General features: G+C 46.5%; 1 protein-coding gene across 4 annotated transcripts in view; it reads left to right on the top strand.

The window, feature by feature from the left end:
- Nucleotides 1-15,509, top strand: part of ATAD2B (ATPase family AAA domain containing 2B) — a 3,113,054-nt gene that overhangs the window by 2,368,780 nt on the left and 728,765 nt on the right. The gene's annotated exons all lie outside the window — the stretch shown is intronic.

Raw genomic sequence — 15,509 nt, forward strand, 5'->3', positions numbered from 1 at the left:
CCTCCTGAAGGGCTGCAAGCTCATTCCACTAGGCGCGTGGCTGCTTCCACAGCCCTACAACGGGGAGTTCCTATTAGGAATATTTGTGATGCAGCCACATTGGCTTCTATCCACACCTTTGTTAAACATTATTCCCTGGATACGAGCCATGGTCAAGCTATGGCCTTTGGTATGGCGGTTCTTTATTCCGCTATCTGATTGGATGCTCTAAATTCTTTTCCCTCCTCCATTTTCTGGTACTGCTTTGGGAGTCTTTCAAAGATGTTCAATACGTTGGAGGACACAACCCATTCGAAGATCAAGTTACTTACCCACTGGTAACGTTCTTTCGATTGGATGTTCCTCCAACGTATTCCACATCGCCCTCCCAGCCTGCCCCTCTAGAGAATTTCCTATGCGATTGCAGCTTATGTTTCCGCAAGGCTATGTGCAGTCAAGCAGGCATTGGACTGGTGCCACACGTTATGGGGGAAAAACATAAACTGAGGCTATGGGCGCCGTGCGTCCTATTTATAACATCCGGTGACGTCGCCTTCGAAGGAGGCCTTCGATGGACATCCACCCAACATCATCGACGCAGGACGCCCTCTGCCGAAAAAGTTTCCCAACTACATGCTGTGGACATTGCAGGTCAAAGATGTGGAATACTTTGAAGGAACATCCAATTGGAAGAACGTTACCAGTTGGTAAGTAACCTGTTCCTCACTTTGCCATTGCTTACTTGTGCAAGATTCCTGAAAGTTGGGGCTACTTCTGTTAGCTAGTTTAACATGTACTCTAACCATAAGAACCCTTCACTGGACCCCAGAGACCCTACATGCAGTTTCTCCTGCTTCAAAGGTTCTGTGGAACCTTTACCTGAACTATTGGGCAAAAGGCCCCGGACAACATAGGGGCTGAACAATTTTAGTTGGGGATCATTCTCTGTGCACCTTGAGTGCATATTACCAATCTAACCTTTCCTTTGCAGGAGTTTGTGATATGTATTATGCCCTATGATTTTTGAATGTATAGATGTATCTGTTTATTAGTGTTTGATAACTCTACTTGCTAGTAGTAATTTTTCTGTAGTATGTTTTGGCCAATAAAACTCTGCTTTTTTTATACACCCTGTCGAAGTGTAATTTGTTATTCCCATTGAGTGACCTCATTGTGCTCCCTTTACAAGCTCACCAGCTCTGAAGAACGTAGCCTAGACCACCTGTCACTGCTACCTGAACTGGTTTGGCTACCGCTCCCAGAGTTGTCCATGTCACGATATAGGTTGGCCTTCTATACATCTGTCCACCAGGCCAGAGTATAGAAAATCGGTCCTAACATCTGATTTCCCCTCTCAGCAATGAGTGAGTGATGCAGCCACACACCTTCCCCACAGAGTGGTGAGAGAGGACTTTGAGGCCATTTTGCATGATGGCAGGAACGCTTCCCGGCAAATTCTGCAATCTGGACTGCATACAGCTGACTGTGGGGGTCATGCTATGGCTACCGGCACAGTGGCCGGGCAGCATTGTTGGTTGAGGACTTGAGGGTTCCCACAAGAGGTACAGGCGAAGCTCCTGAATATGCCCTTTGATGGACATAACACCTTCAGGGCCAGAACCTACGACTCATTGCAGAATTTCCAATCCTCTGAAGGGACAGCAAAACTTTGGCTGTCCAACAACCCCTGTACTATCCAACAGATATCTCAGATTTGAACCCTTCCCGTCCTATGCCCTGTGTGGGAGAGGTACACAAACTCAGTTTCCCAAGGGCTAGGGGTAGAGGAGGCCAGAAAGGCGACATTGCCACCTCTTCAGTCCCCTGGGCCAACCAAGGTGCAAAACTCCTCATCACAGTTCAGCTTGGAATGGCCCTGCAACATGTCTGCTTTGGCCTTGCAGGTCATTCATCAAGGTTAGTATCTCCCTTTCATTCAACGTCCACCAGACGATCCTCCCCTCCAACATTGCATTGCCTCCTGACCCACTCGTGGGACAAAGATTTGTATGGCCCGGCAGGGGTAGAGGAGCATCGAAGGACCAGTTTACATTGCCCTTGGTGCCGGGACGCCTGCACTCGTGGAACTATTTTGAGGTCTCCCTACATGCTTCTCTGGTTGGAGGAAAGGTTTCTGGGCACTGGGACCAGGTTGGAAAGAGGTTACCTCTGACACCTAGGTCTTCCAGTTGGTCAAGTTGGGATATTGCCTCCTGCTTCTCAGAAGACCACCAGACAGACAGCCACCTCTACCTTGGCATCTAGAACCTGTGACAAATCACAAGGAGTCGTTAGACTAAGTAGTGCCATGTTAAAGAGTGTTTATTCAATATTAAAATAAAAGGCCCATCTAGCACTACCGTTATGAGGGAAGTTTCTTGCCTAGCAAAACTAAATGTAAGGGTGCTTGTCAAAGTCCAAAGAAATAGTCCTTACTCTAAATCAAACCAGCTAACTGGCCCTACCACTTAGGAAAAGTTAACAAAAAAGAAGGCCGGAGCAATAGCTTCTGTCCTTGACTTCTGACTGGCCCAACACTTGGATCACTTTTCCAAGAAGGTTTTAAGAGTTTGTCAAGTTCTGTATTTCCTTTCACAAAGTTTATCACTTCCTTGCAGTACAGACCTCAGCCTCTCTAGAGGTTCTGTATGACAAGTTTTCAAGTCTTTGCATATACTCCATACGGTTTCCTTTTCTCAGGAAAAACAGTTTTTTTCCCAACATTCCACCATTTCTCACTCCCCAAAGTGATCTGACAGGCTTTCGTTAGCAGGTCCTCGGTAGGGTGTCTGCCCATAGGCGTTTTTACTGCTCCCATAAGCTTTATGGCTTTCCCAGCCTCTTTTATCATATTTTGCTCCTCTCAGCGGCATTGCCCATTTGGGAACAGGGATGATCTAGTAAAAAATGTTATTTAAAAAATAGATAGGCAACATAAAAAAAAATACTAGCATTCTCCGTTTTAAAACTTCCTATGTAAAATTTTGAGCTATTCAAGCTCAAAATTCGCAAAAGCAAGCACATGGGCGCATCCATTTTGTGAAATGGAGGCCCTCCTGTGCTGGCTTTTGCGGCACTAATGAAGGAAAAGCCAGCCAGCTGTAGTAAACAAAGGCTACCGCTGGGTGGCTTTCCCTTCATTAGTGCTGTAGGCGGAGGACGGGGACCGGAGACCAGAGCAGGAAAGCTGCAGCTGAATCTCGGTAAGTGCTATTTATTTATTTTTTTAAAATAAGCACTAGCTGCGTTTTTTTTTCTAAGTTTTCCGGGCTGGAGGAGCCCGGAAAACTTAGAAATAAAACCGCAGCTTTAAAAACGTTGTATTTATGTTTGCGGTCACTTTTGAAGCGACCGCAAACATAAATACAACGTTATTGTGTTGGAAAACGCTGCGGTTTTTCTTTCCAAGTTTCTCAGGCTCCTCCGGCTCGGCGGAGCCTGAGAAACTCGGAAAGAAAAACCGCAGCGTTTTCCAACACAACCGCGTTGTTTCTGCCTGAATCTGCTTTCCCATTTGGGGCTCTCGGGCTCCCCACGGGGAGCCCGAGAGCCCCAAATGGGAAATCAGCTGCAGGTAGAAACACTACGCGGCATGTAAACATAACCGCGTGTGTTTCTGCCTGCTGTGGCTTTCACTTTGGGTTCTCCGAGCCGGAGGAGCCTGAGAAACTTGGAAAGAAAAACCGCAGCGTTTTCCAACACAATAACGTATTTATGTTTGCGGTTGCTTCAAAAGCGACCGCAAACATAAATACAACGTTTTTAAAGCTGCGGTTTTATTTCTAAGTTTTCCGGGCTCCTCCAGCCTGGAAAACTTAGAAAAAAAACCAACAGCTAGTGCTTATTTTTAAAAAATAAATAAATAGCACTTACCGAGATTCAGCTGCAGCTTTCCTGCTCTGGTCTCCGGTCCCCGTCCTCCGCCTACAGCACTAATGAAGGGAAAGCCACCCAGCGGTAGCCTTTGTTTACTACAGCTGGCTGGCTTTTCCTTCATTAGTGCCGCAAAAGCAAAAGCCAGCACAGGAGGGCCTTCATTTCACAAAATGGATGCGCCCATGTGCTTGCTTTTGCGAATTTTGAGATTGAATAGCTCAAATTTTACATAGGAAGTTTTAAAACGGAGAATGCTAGTATTTTTTTTTTATGTTGCCTATCTATTTTTTTTATAAAAATTCTTACTAGACCATCCCATTAATTTCCCTTCTGCTTCTCGGCTCGGCAGCTAATGCACTTCTTATTCAGAGATCGGGATCCAACTTCTCCACTGTGGCCTGATCTCGGCGTCTGTTAACAGGCCCCAGGTCCACCACTGCTTCCATGTGTTTGTGCCACCAGGTGAGGCGGTCGCTTTACCGCCCCAGTATCTCTCCTGACCTTTGCTTCGGCCTTCTGGCGTCTTCCTAGCGATTCACTCGCTTCACTGGCTCTGTGGTCTAGTGTGGCTCTGCCCCTCCAGGGCATCTTCCCGTCAGAGGCTCACCTCTGCGTAGGATTCACTATCCTCCATTCAAGGTTCCTCATCTTTTTATGCACTTCATCACAGATAAAAGTAACAGTCTTTCCAACTCCCATGTAGACAGACAATGTACTCTGGACCAGGCGTTCCTAACCAGAATGGGAGTCCTTGTCTGCAAGAGGGGAGTAACTCCCAGTGAGGTTCCACTTGCCCAGACCAATAGGGAGGGTATTGTTGAGTGGGCTCACCTCCCTAGCCTCAAAGGTGGTGGCTCCTCTATGAGAAGAAGGGACGAAGGGTGCAGCGGAGGAAGTGCCAGCCAGGGAGAAGGGTGCAGGTGGTACTCTACTACTTCCTGGTGCCCAAGCAGGGAAGAGCGCTTCGTACAATCCTGGGCCTCAGGGCCTTGATGAAGTCCCTGAGGTAAACACAAGTTCAGGATGGTGACCTTAAGAGAGATTCTCCTGGTTCTGCAATATCAGGACTGGCTGTCACTGGACTTTCAGGATGCCTATTTTCACATGCTGATCCACTGAAAGCACAGGCGATTCAGAAGGTTCGTGATTGGCAACTCTCACTTTATCAGTTGAAAGTGCTCCCCTTTGGCCTGACTTGCGCCCCCAGGATATTCACCAAGCTGATGGTAGTTGTGGCAATGCACCTCAGGATATCTTGCATCTTCGCATGCCCATATTTGGACAACTGACTAATCTGAGGGCATTCCCGAGAACAAGTTTGAGACAACTTGAGGACACCAGCTCACTGCTTCACTGCTTGGTCTTATCCCTAAATGTGCAGAGGTCCCTCACTACTTCAATGCAGAGGCTCCAATTCATCAGAGCAGTCGTGGAACACTTAGTTGAGGAAGGCTTCCCTCTCCTCCGAGGAGAGAGTCACCAGTATCTGGCACATGGGTCACTGTGTTGCAGAACTCTGACAGTCCACCAGCATCTGTCTTCATCTGCCTCTTGGGTCTCATGGCCTCCTGCATTTTCTTGATGCGAGAGGCCAGATTTCGGAGGCAATCCCTTCAGTGTCTTCTGCGGGGTCACTGGTAAAAATATCTGGGTGAAATGTAGGATGTTTTTTTGGCCACCCTGGCAGGAGGCAGAGGTGGTTATAGATCGTTCCTTGAAGGGCTCATGCGCTCTCTGCCATTATATGCAGGTGAGTGGTCTTTTGTCCCAACTAGAATGCCGCTGGAACTTCAATTTGTTGGAGCTGCAAGCAGTTGGGCTAGTGTTAGGGAGAATTCTCTGTCAAGGCTAATTTCCCAAACCTGGCGAGTCCCACAGCAGCTTTGCTGGATTTCTTGGGGTTTATTTTTTTCTCCTGCTAAGAGTGAGACTGTTTTCCTCCCACTCTTAGACATGATTTGAGGTGTTCCTTTGACTTTGTATGTGCTTTATGGGCTATGGGGTCCTTTACCCCATAGGGCTTCATGTGTTTTTGGTATGTGGGTTACACAGCACCCTCCGTGCCGTAACCCAGGTGTGTCGTAGCGACCCCCAAACATAGACTCCATACCCTGGGACTGACTGTCTCCCAGGGCATGTAAAGTCACCATTGCCTTTACTAGTCTCAAATTGCGAACAGAACCAGTACAAACCATCATATTGTGGACGTACTGGTCGGGGCAATTCGATTTCCCTGGGGTCTGTTGTTCGAGGGGGTACTGTCCAGTCCACCCCGACCGAGTTTTGGCTGGTGGCAGTGGATACTACTTTTTATATTCGACCGCAAATATATTCCTATGGGATTTTCCCATTGTTCGAGGCTACCACTTTTTAAAATAGCCTCGAACATACCGCCGGTTTATTAAATTAATATAAATTCACCGGTTGGTATTTTTTGCCGAAACTTGGTTCCAAAATGGTGTTTGTGTTTGCTTCTGTGACTCCAACCCAAGTCGAGCCCTTTGTTCCACTTTTTGGCGGGCTTCTCCACAGAAGCCTCTAAAAGTGGTGCCACTCTGTCTGGGTACCACAGGGGGCGTAGGAGGGGGTTTAGGCACCCTGGACTGAGTTGCCTCAGCAACTCAAGTCGCACTCTTGTGTGATTGGCCCAAGTGGTGAGCCGCCCGGCTCACCACTTAGCATGTTTGATTGACAGCTAGGCTGAATGAATGGGGTTTTCTGCATAAAAGCAGGGCTTTGGGGACTGGAACTTCAGAAGTTGCCACAGGACCTAAAGAATCCGAGGAGGGAGAAGCCGAGCCGACCTGCAACGACGACACCACCGGTGGAGCCCTGCTGAACTGTCTCACCACTTTTCCCAACGACAGAGGAGATCTCCAGCCCGGAGAGTCTTCTTCCTTTGACTGGTGGGGATAACCAGTTTGCCCGTCTTTTCGCCTTCCTGTACCATCTCGTGGCCGCCTTGCCCGTGCCAAGCACCCCGGCAACCGGAACACCACGGTTTACCACTACCGCGAAGAAAAGGGTGGGAAACTCTGCGGCTGGTTTCTTCCCTGGCAGCGCAACGACCTCCAGCTTTCCTCCACGTTGATGCCTCCTCTTCCTCTGGACGAAACGCCGACTTGCACCCGCTGCCAGGAACAACTGTCCCCGCTGGAGCATTCTTCCCATTTTCAGGTACTGTGTCCCGCCTGGCTTCCCTTGCGACAGATCGTTCGGGGTGACAGTAAATCCTCGACTTTCTAACCTGGGTTAGCCTGGGACCTGTTAACTAACTTTTTCTGACTTGATCTCAATCTTGTGTGAACTATCCACCAAGACTTGTTGGGCATAACCCCACTGTGTGATCCTGGACACATTTTGCTTGCTCTCTCTAAGAGTGGGCCTGTCATTTGAACTTCCTTGCTCTCCAGTAGACTTTGCCTGACCTGCTTTACTGTGGTTCTTTGAAAAGTATTGGAACTTGTGTGCCTTCATAACTCTGCCTTTTCCCTCCCTTTTTAATAACTTATTAGAGTGCCATCTTATGTTAAGCGCTCACCTCTGTCTGAAAATAAGTGGTGTTTCTCATTAAGACTTGTCTAATAAGTAATCAGGGTTGTATATATATAATAGTGACTGTGTGTTGAATTTACTTACCTCTCTTTGTGCCAGTATAATTTACAAGTGTGTCTTTATATAAATAATTATATACTTTTACACCAAAGCTCTGGTCAGTGTTTGCTTGTGCTACTGTATCTCTGTACCTATTGTGTATACTCTATATACTGCCGAACTCATTTTGAGAGAAGTCTGACTGCTCAGCCACAGCTACCAGGTAAATCTGGGTGGTACAGACTGCTACCAATTGGGTTTACTGCCAACCACCTGTAGTCCTAAATCTTTTGCAGTGGTCTCTAAGGGAACTGCACAGGTTTCTGCCTAACAGCTATCACTGGCAGCTTTTGCACCGTCCCTCAAGGGGAAACATTTCCTGATCCCTGTGGACGACACAATGGCCAAGCACTCAACAAACCTGGAGGTGTTTGGTCGCTGCCCCAGCACATGCAGGCCCTGTGGCTGTGGTCCTTGCTACTAGAGAACAAGATCTGTCTCAGCAGCCCATCTGGCAGGTGCGAAAACAGGTTGGCGGACGCACTGAGCAGGCAGAGCATGGTATCTAGCAAATGGCTGATATACCAGAAGTTCATTACAGAGATGTTCACCCTTTCAGGCACCTGGTTTGTGGACCTCTTTGCGACGGACAATCTGAAGTGCAAACAGGTCTGCTTGAGGGAATGACCCCCAAGTGGGTGGGCAACATTGGGAGACACATTCCTGCTGGATTGGATCTTTGATCTCCATTACGCATTTCCACTGATTCCGGTCATCCCAGGGTTTCTCAGGAGGCTTTGGGCCTGCCTGGTCCTAGTCTGCTCAGTTTGGTTGAGGAGAACATAGTACACAGACCTTCTAGATTTGGCAGCCTGTTCACCTTGTTGACTTTCTCGGAGGCTGGACCGCTTATCACGGTCGGGTGCTTCACCCAAATCCGAGGTCTCTCATCCTACATGCGTTACTCTTGAGAGGCTGAGGTATGAGGACTGGAACCTGAAGGATGAAATTTTAGAGAGGTTGCTGCCTGCGGATAGGCCTTTCACCAAGCCCATTAACGTGTGCAGATGGAGAAGGGCCGGAGCATTGTTTAAAGATGGAAGGGAATACCTCATGTCATGCACTACTTCTACTGTATTGGAATTTTTTTGATCCCTTGCTACTGCAGGGCTGCATATAGGCACAGTTAACGGCTATAATGCTGCCTTATCCTTAGTTCCCCGAAGCAGGGTTTCTTTTTCTCCATTCTGGTGATGTCCCAGTTTTTAAAGCGCCTTGTGAGTAAGTTTCCTCGAGCACCTTTCGTTGTCCCAACTTGGGATTTAAATTTGGTTCTTTCATTTCTGATGGTGGCTTCATTTGACATTTATCAGGCAGCTCACTTTGAAGACGGCTTTTTTGGTGGCCATAACTTCAGCAGGACGTGTTGGCAAGCTCCAAGTGCATACGTGCAAACAACCAGTTCTAAAAATGTTCAAGGAGAAGGTCTTGCTAAAAGTACAACCCAAATTTCTGCCGAAGGTGGTCTCTGATTTTCACATTTCACAAAGTTTTGAGTAACCGGTTTTCATTCACTTACCGTCATCCGTCCGAGTTTTTATGTGGCCAGGACAGATGGAATAGTTAGCTATTTGTTGCATTCTCACAGTCCAGGATGGGACAAGCAGTGAGAAAAAAAACCATGGGCCTCATTACGAGTGTGACGGTCCAGAAACAAGGGTGGCGGTAAACTCACCGGCACCTTTGTTTCCGGACCTGCACACTACGAGTCTGCCTGACTTTTCACGGAAGCACCCTTTGGACTCCATGGGAATGGAGACTAACGTTTTCCACCGCCTGGCTTCCCAGGCCGCCAGGACTTGTAATGTCCCTGTGGCACCGGGAAGTCAGGCGGCGCAAACAGTGGCCTAATGGCATAATGAGGCCCCATATAATGTTGGATTGTCCTTGTATTACAGAATGCTATTAGAGAGCAGTAAAAGTGGTGCTGCAGAGTGGAGTGCCGGTTAGGGAAATCTGTCAAACTTCTATGTGGTCTTCCCTTTACATATTTTGTAAACCCTATAGTGTAGATTTGGCATGGGGCAGAGGTGCCAGCTTTGGCAGGGCAAGGTTACAGAGCTTCCTGCTTTAGGCTCCCATCCTGCCACTTAAAATAGGTACTGCTTTGGGAGCCTATCAAGATGAGTAATCTGTGAGGGAAGGTAATCCATTTAAGGAGAAATTACTTACAATAATGTTCTTCCTATGTGTTAAGACTGATTTCCTATACTCTGGCCTGGTGGACAGATGTATAGAAGGCCAACCTATATTGTGACAGGGACAACTCTGGGAAGCTGTAGCCAAACCAGTTTAAGGTAACAGTGACAGGCGGTCTAGGATAAGTTCTTCAGAGGGGTGAGAGTGTAGAGGGTCTACAATGAGGTCACACAATGGGAGTCACAAATTACACTTAGACAGGATGTATAAAAATACAGTTATTTAATTATGGCCAAACACACTATAAGAAAAATGACTACAAGCAGGTAGACTTATCATCCAATACCATCAAAATAAAATACATATATACAGTCACAGGTTCAAGTGCATAATACAAATCAAAATATTCCTGCAAGGGAATGAATAGGTGAGTATCACACACAAAAAGGTCCACAGAGATGGTCCCTAACTAATATTGTCCAACCGTAAGTTACCTGGGGCCTTATGCCCTATTGTTCAGGATACAAAAACACAGAACTCAGGAGGCAGGAGAAAATGTAGGTAGGGTCTATGGGGTCCAGTGATGGATTCTTAGAGCCAGGGTTCAAGATGGACAAGTGTCCAAAATTACCCCCAGCAGTTAGAAGTTTTGCCAAAGCAAGTATGGGCACAGCCAATAGGATTCAGATAAAGGATATTACAAGTCCATTGACTTATAATGGGAGTGTAGGGGTATGTTAAAAGCTCAGTAACTTACGCCCCTCACTCCGAATCTTCCCAAGACTTTCCAGAACAAAGGAAGGGTGTCCTGGCTTGCTTTTCCCACCGAATTCCCCAGTCCTCGATTTTCACGGGTTGCAGGTTCGAGTGATTCTCCAGTTAGGATCTTTTGCTGGTGCAAGGACTCTTGACGAAGAAATGCAGAAACAAATGATGCAGCACCCTTCTCGGGACTAGAGGCGGGTCAGAAAATCAGGTTTCGGACTGTGCACGCCATGCACAGCGATGCAGCAGGACTCAGTAGCCGCAGTCGGACTTTCTGGTCTTTCTCGGGTCCCCTTGGTGCTAGGACGCCGATAGCCCAAAAACGAAGCTGGTCAGCCACAGGACGATTCCTGGGCACTTCTGAATGCAGTTTTTGTGCTGGGCACCGAGTAGGCTTCGGGATTGGATGTTCTCTCCACTCCTGGGGTCGTAGCACCTTCACAGGCCTAGTGAAGATCACGAGACAGACACGGCTCCACCAGGACTGCAGGAGAAGTTGGTTGTCAGGCTTTCTTTGCGGGTCTTCTCAGCTGGGCGGATTCTTGGCTTCTTCAGGTTCTGCCAGGATCTCTGAGAAATGCATGCAGGGGCCCTCTTCTTATCCTAAAAGCCAGGTAGGAGTCAAAACTCCCACTAGCCAATGGCAGAACTAGCCCACACACACACACACCTCACTGGCAGGAACACTCATGCATATCACTTAGAGACACAGAAACCAGGATGTGTATTGGGGTCAGACTGACCCAGCCCACATCCTGCCTGCAAACACACAAAGCCCTCCAGTAGCCCGCCAAGAGCTGCTGCTTTCCCGGGCACTGGAAGTCCTTATAAGGATCTTTCTGACCTCTGAGGCCAGGAAGAAGGCCAAACAACAATATGCAAAAAGAATGGGCGAAAAACCTTGTGTTTGACCAGTAACCACAGTAAGTAGCCAAACGCGGTAAACGCGGTTAAGCTAAAACGAAATTCCCCAAAAAGTGGGGAAAAGTCGCTGCTGCCACCAGCCCATCTTTTAAGCACCTCTAGAGTAACCAAAAAATTCTTTGAGTGTTAGTCTAGGGCTAAACAAAAATTAACCCCATTGCACTGCAGTGTAAGCTGCTGTGTGCAATGATAAAAAGTTACCACATGTGATACAAAAGTAACCACAAGTAGCAACGTAGTCACATGACTAAGGGAAACACACTGTTTCCCAGTACTGATAGCCTTAAGGACATATCAGTTTCCCCATAACATGTGAGCAAAGGCCAGTACAGTGAAGCTTAAGGCTTCACTGCACTGCACAAAGTACATACAGGTCAGATTGAAAAATAAAAGCAAAATGTTTGGGGGTTCCATAAAGATGGAAGGAAAGGTGCAGTAAAGAGAATCTTTCCTAACACAATGGACTCTTCTCCCATAGATTCTTCATCACCCCTGCTACCTAACACAATTACGATCGACTTTCTTCTTCTTTTTGTGGCTGAGACATAGGAAGAGATGTTTTGGGTAGTTTAAAAAAAAAAAAAAAAAGAAAATATATATATATCACTAAAAAACTTCTTTTGCTTGGTGCATTCAAACCTCTATCAGCGGGTGCTTTTGCAGGTTGGAAAAACCTCACAATTCTAGCAAACTAAACTGTGTCTCAGTCAAGTGCACTTGTATGTCAAAAAACACACTCCCACCATACAGCTTGAAGCAAAATCACTCAACCCCAAAATAGTGCTAAAATGTAACTTTTATTCAGTCAAAAACATTAAAAGCAACACAAGTCAGCATGGACTTACAAATTGTTGCTTGGCTCCATAGCCGTAGTGTTCGCGTCACGTGTTCCGTCCCAACCTGGGGACTTCATCAGGCTAAATTTGCAGCCTAAGGCTTCTGAGCTGTTTATCTAGGGTCGAACAGGAAGTAAAACCTACTTTTCATGATCATGTGATCAATCTATGTTGGTTTCTGTACATACTAAACACTGGCAGCCATAGTGGACTAGTCAAATTGTATAGGCTTATACTCTTTTTAGTTCAATTAACTACATGTTCAGATAAAACATTTGATGCTCAATTATTTAGTGTCAGATTACATTCTGCTGTTTAAATATCAAAATGGTTTTAATTTTTTGGCTCAAAGATAAAATATCTCACAAATAACTAAAGAACCTATGCATTGCATAATGCATGGCTACGCTGCGGAAACCACAACTTGGAGGACTCTAAAAAGTAGCGGTAGGTCATAAGTCTTTTACAATATGCAAAACAAATCTCTTGTATATTACTTGTTACTCCCCAGTGGCTGTCTTTTGCTCCAGTCAGACTTTTAGTCTACCATCCAATGCCTTGAGGTCTCACTCGTATGTATTCTCTCACACATATTCAATGTGCTGGCATTGGAGGGTCACTTTGCCATTGAAATGCACTATGGTAAAATGATGCTTATCGTGTTCTTAATCACCCAAAAATGGTAATTCCACATATGTTGTACAGCCCCAGTGGGTGCAACATATTCTATTCCAGAAAGCAATTGGGTCAAACATTGATGTTTGTACTACTAGGCTGAGTTGTAACATAGTCTCAAGTACACGGACCATAGTAAACAGCTCTTGAAAAAGTGCAAATGCAAGTTCAAGATTAATTCAATTTAAAGTGTCAATGCATATTAAAACCAATATCAAAACACAATTCACATTCACAGCTATAATTACAGTTTTAGGATTTTTGGTATCACTTGAAAAAATGTAAGTGCATCCTCAAATAAAATTCAAATATTCCCAATCCTTTGACAACAATCGTCATATATTAGATACATCTCTAACTAAAGTGCTAATGCATATTAGGACCAATACAAATGCAATTCATAATAAAGACACATTACATTGCAATAGCAACAGTCTGACTGGAGCAATATACTTAATAACAAACTCTCAAAAAAAGTGCTAGTGCAAGTTCCAATGATGTAAACAAATGCTGAAATAAACTACAAAACATTACATTCAATCACTTAACAAATGTACTGCAAGTTCTTCTCCTGTATTATGACCATTTCTTAGTATTAAACGTAATGGCCAGTTTAGATTCTAATTTTCTCAAAGTGCATTCTCTATTCCCACTTCTCCTATGGACAGGTACATGAGCTAGTGCCAGAAATTTCATTTGTGTAGCATCACTAGAATGTTTGTTCCCAAAATTCGCTACCAATGGGTAGGTTACGTCTTGATTGAGTATGGACCTATAATGTTGTAGACTCCTCAATTTCAATTGCCAGATAGTAGAGCCTATATATAAAATTTTACATGGACAAATTATGGCATACACTACAAACTGTGTAAGGAAAATTTATTCTGTGTTTTATCTTCCAACTCTTATCCAAATTGTGTCCATAATGCAAGGTATTCGTTTTTTCTGCAAACTGGCACATTTTGCAATTATTACATTGAAAGAAACCTATTGGTGGTTTAGATTTCCCAAGCCAATTTTCTGTCATCTTCTCCTCGGCCACCATACTGGGTGCTATCAGGTCTTTCAGACTTGCTATTGCAATGTAATGTGTCTTTATTATGAATTGCACTTGTATTGGTCCTAATATGCACTAGCACTTTAGTTAGAGATGTATCTGATAGATGACAATTGTTGTCAAAGGATTGAGAATATTTGAATTACATTCTACAAGCACTTTGAATAGGGAGCTTGTGATTAGTTTCTAATAGTTGAAGCATTAACCATAGAATAATTACATCATATGTTGAGCCATTTAAGGCTAGGTGCAATAGCCCTGTGTGTCTCCATTGCCCTGCCAGTATGAACATTGTGTGCAAAGAGGTTACGATCTTCAAGACACTGTTTGGAATGCTCTGCTACTGATTTTAGATACGATATATATCTTGGGGGAGATGTTGCGCACAATCGAGATGGCAGCCTGAGCTGAGAGCTTCGATCTCCGGACTATCCTGACAGTAAATTAATCCTGGTTGGAGACAGTAAATACCTTTCTGGCCTGAAACCTCAACATGCACGGCAGGCTCTGAGCAACTATGAGCAAAAACCGTTGCAGAGTTTGCAGCAAACTAAGAAGGGGCGGGCTGTCCCGCGGACTGCAAGCCGATGCACAGATCCAGAGGGGGCCTGCGCCACAGCGGCTGCAAGACCATCACAGGGCCGTGTGGGGGAGGAGCGCTGCCTCTGACCCACTGACGCGGAGACACCCATTCACCCCATCCGCCTACAACATTAATTGGAGGTTCCTTCCACCGGTGTGCGGCAGATCCTGAAACGAGCAGAGGAGTGCCCGGAGGTTCCCCTGCTCCTCACCTTGGTGTACCGGTGGGTGTGCCACCGTCCACACGAAGACATCTGCTGGTCCCCGGCCGGCTTCTTGCCGCCACTCGTGCCCCCCCCCCAGTGGGCCGCAGGGGGACTGACAAAGGGGTTGTCCTGGTCACAGAACCTCTGGTGAGGTGGAGTGGTGGGTGGCCGCTGTGAGTGGTGCGCCACTGCGGGGAGTGGACCGCGGCCCACCGACAACAGAGGTACGTGCCCCGCACTGAGGGGGGTATGCGAATGCCGGACAGGCAATACCCTGCGTCCCCGTAGTGCGAGGGGGGGGGCAACCCGTCCGAGAACGGCCCCCAGTACTGGAATCACCCCGTAAGATCCACGCATGGATGAAGGACTTGGGGGTATTGGTTGATCACCCCAGCAACGTTTGTTAGTTAGGGGCTGAGGCCCACATAATAGGCAGACTGTGTTCAAAGCCAAGCCACTACACAGAGTGAACACGCTTTAGGCTGAAGTCTTGGCCTCTCGGCCACCAAACTCCAACGTCCACGGCCCCATCACAAGCAGGCCCCGGTTTAATGCTGCGCACTTTCAATTAATCCGCATTAGGATACTGAGCCCTGCAGATTGGGGCCCCACATTCGCCATGGAAGGCCCAAGCCACCTTAAAACATGTTAGCAACAGGGTGGCTAACATACCTCTGCCACAGTAGACGGTCTCCAAAAAGCAGGGGGCATGCACAATAAATCACCCTTGCAAGTGGGTTGGAACTGAATGCAGGCCTACCCTCAAAAGGAACCAAACGACTCCCTGAAACCCACAATCGGGCAGAGTCCTGGCCC

Source organism: Ambystoma mexicanum, chromosome 4p, assembly GCF_040938575.1.
Source record: "Ambystoma mexicanum isolate Mex_15411 chromosome 4p, UKY_AmexF1_1, whole genome shotgun sequence".
In the NCBI taxonomy this organism is placed as follows: Eukaryota; Metazoa; Chordata; class Amphibia; order Caudata; family Ambystomatidae; genus Ambystoma; species Ambystoma mexicanum.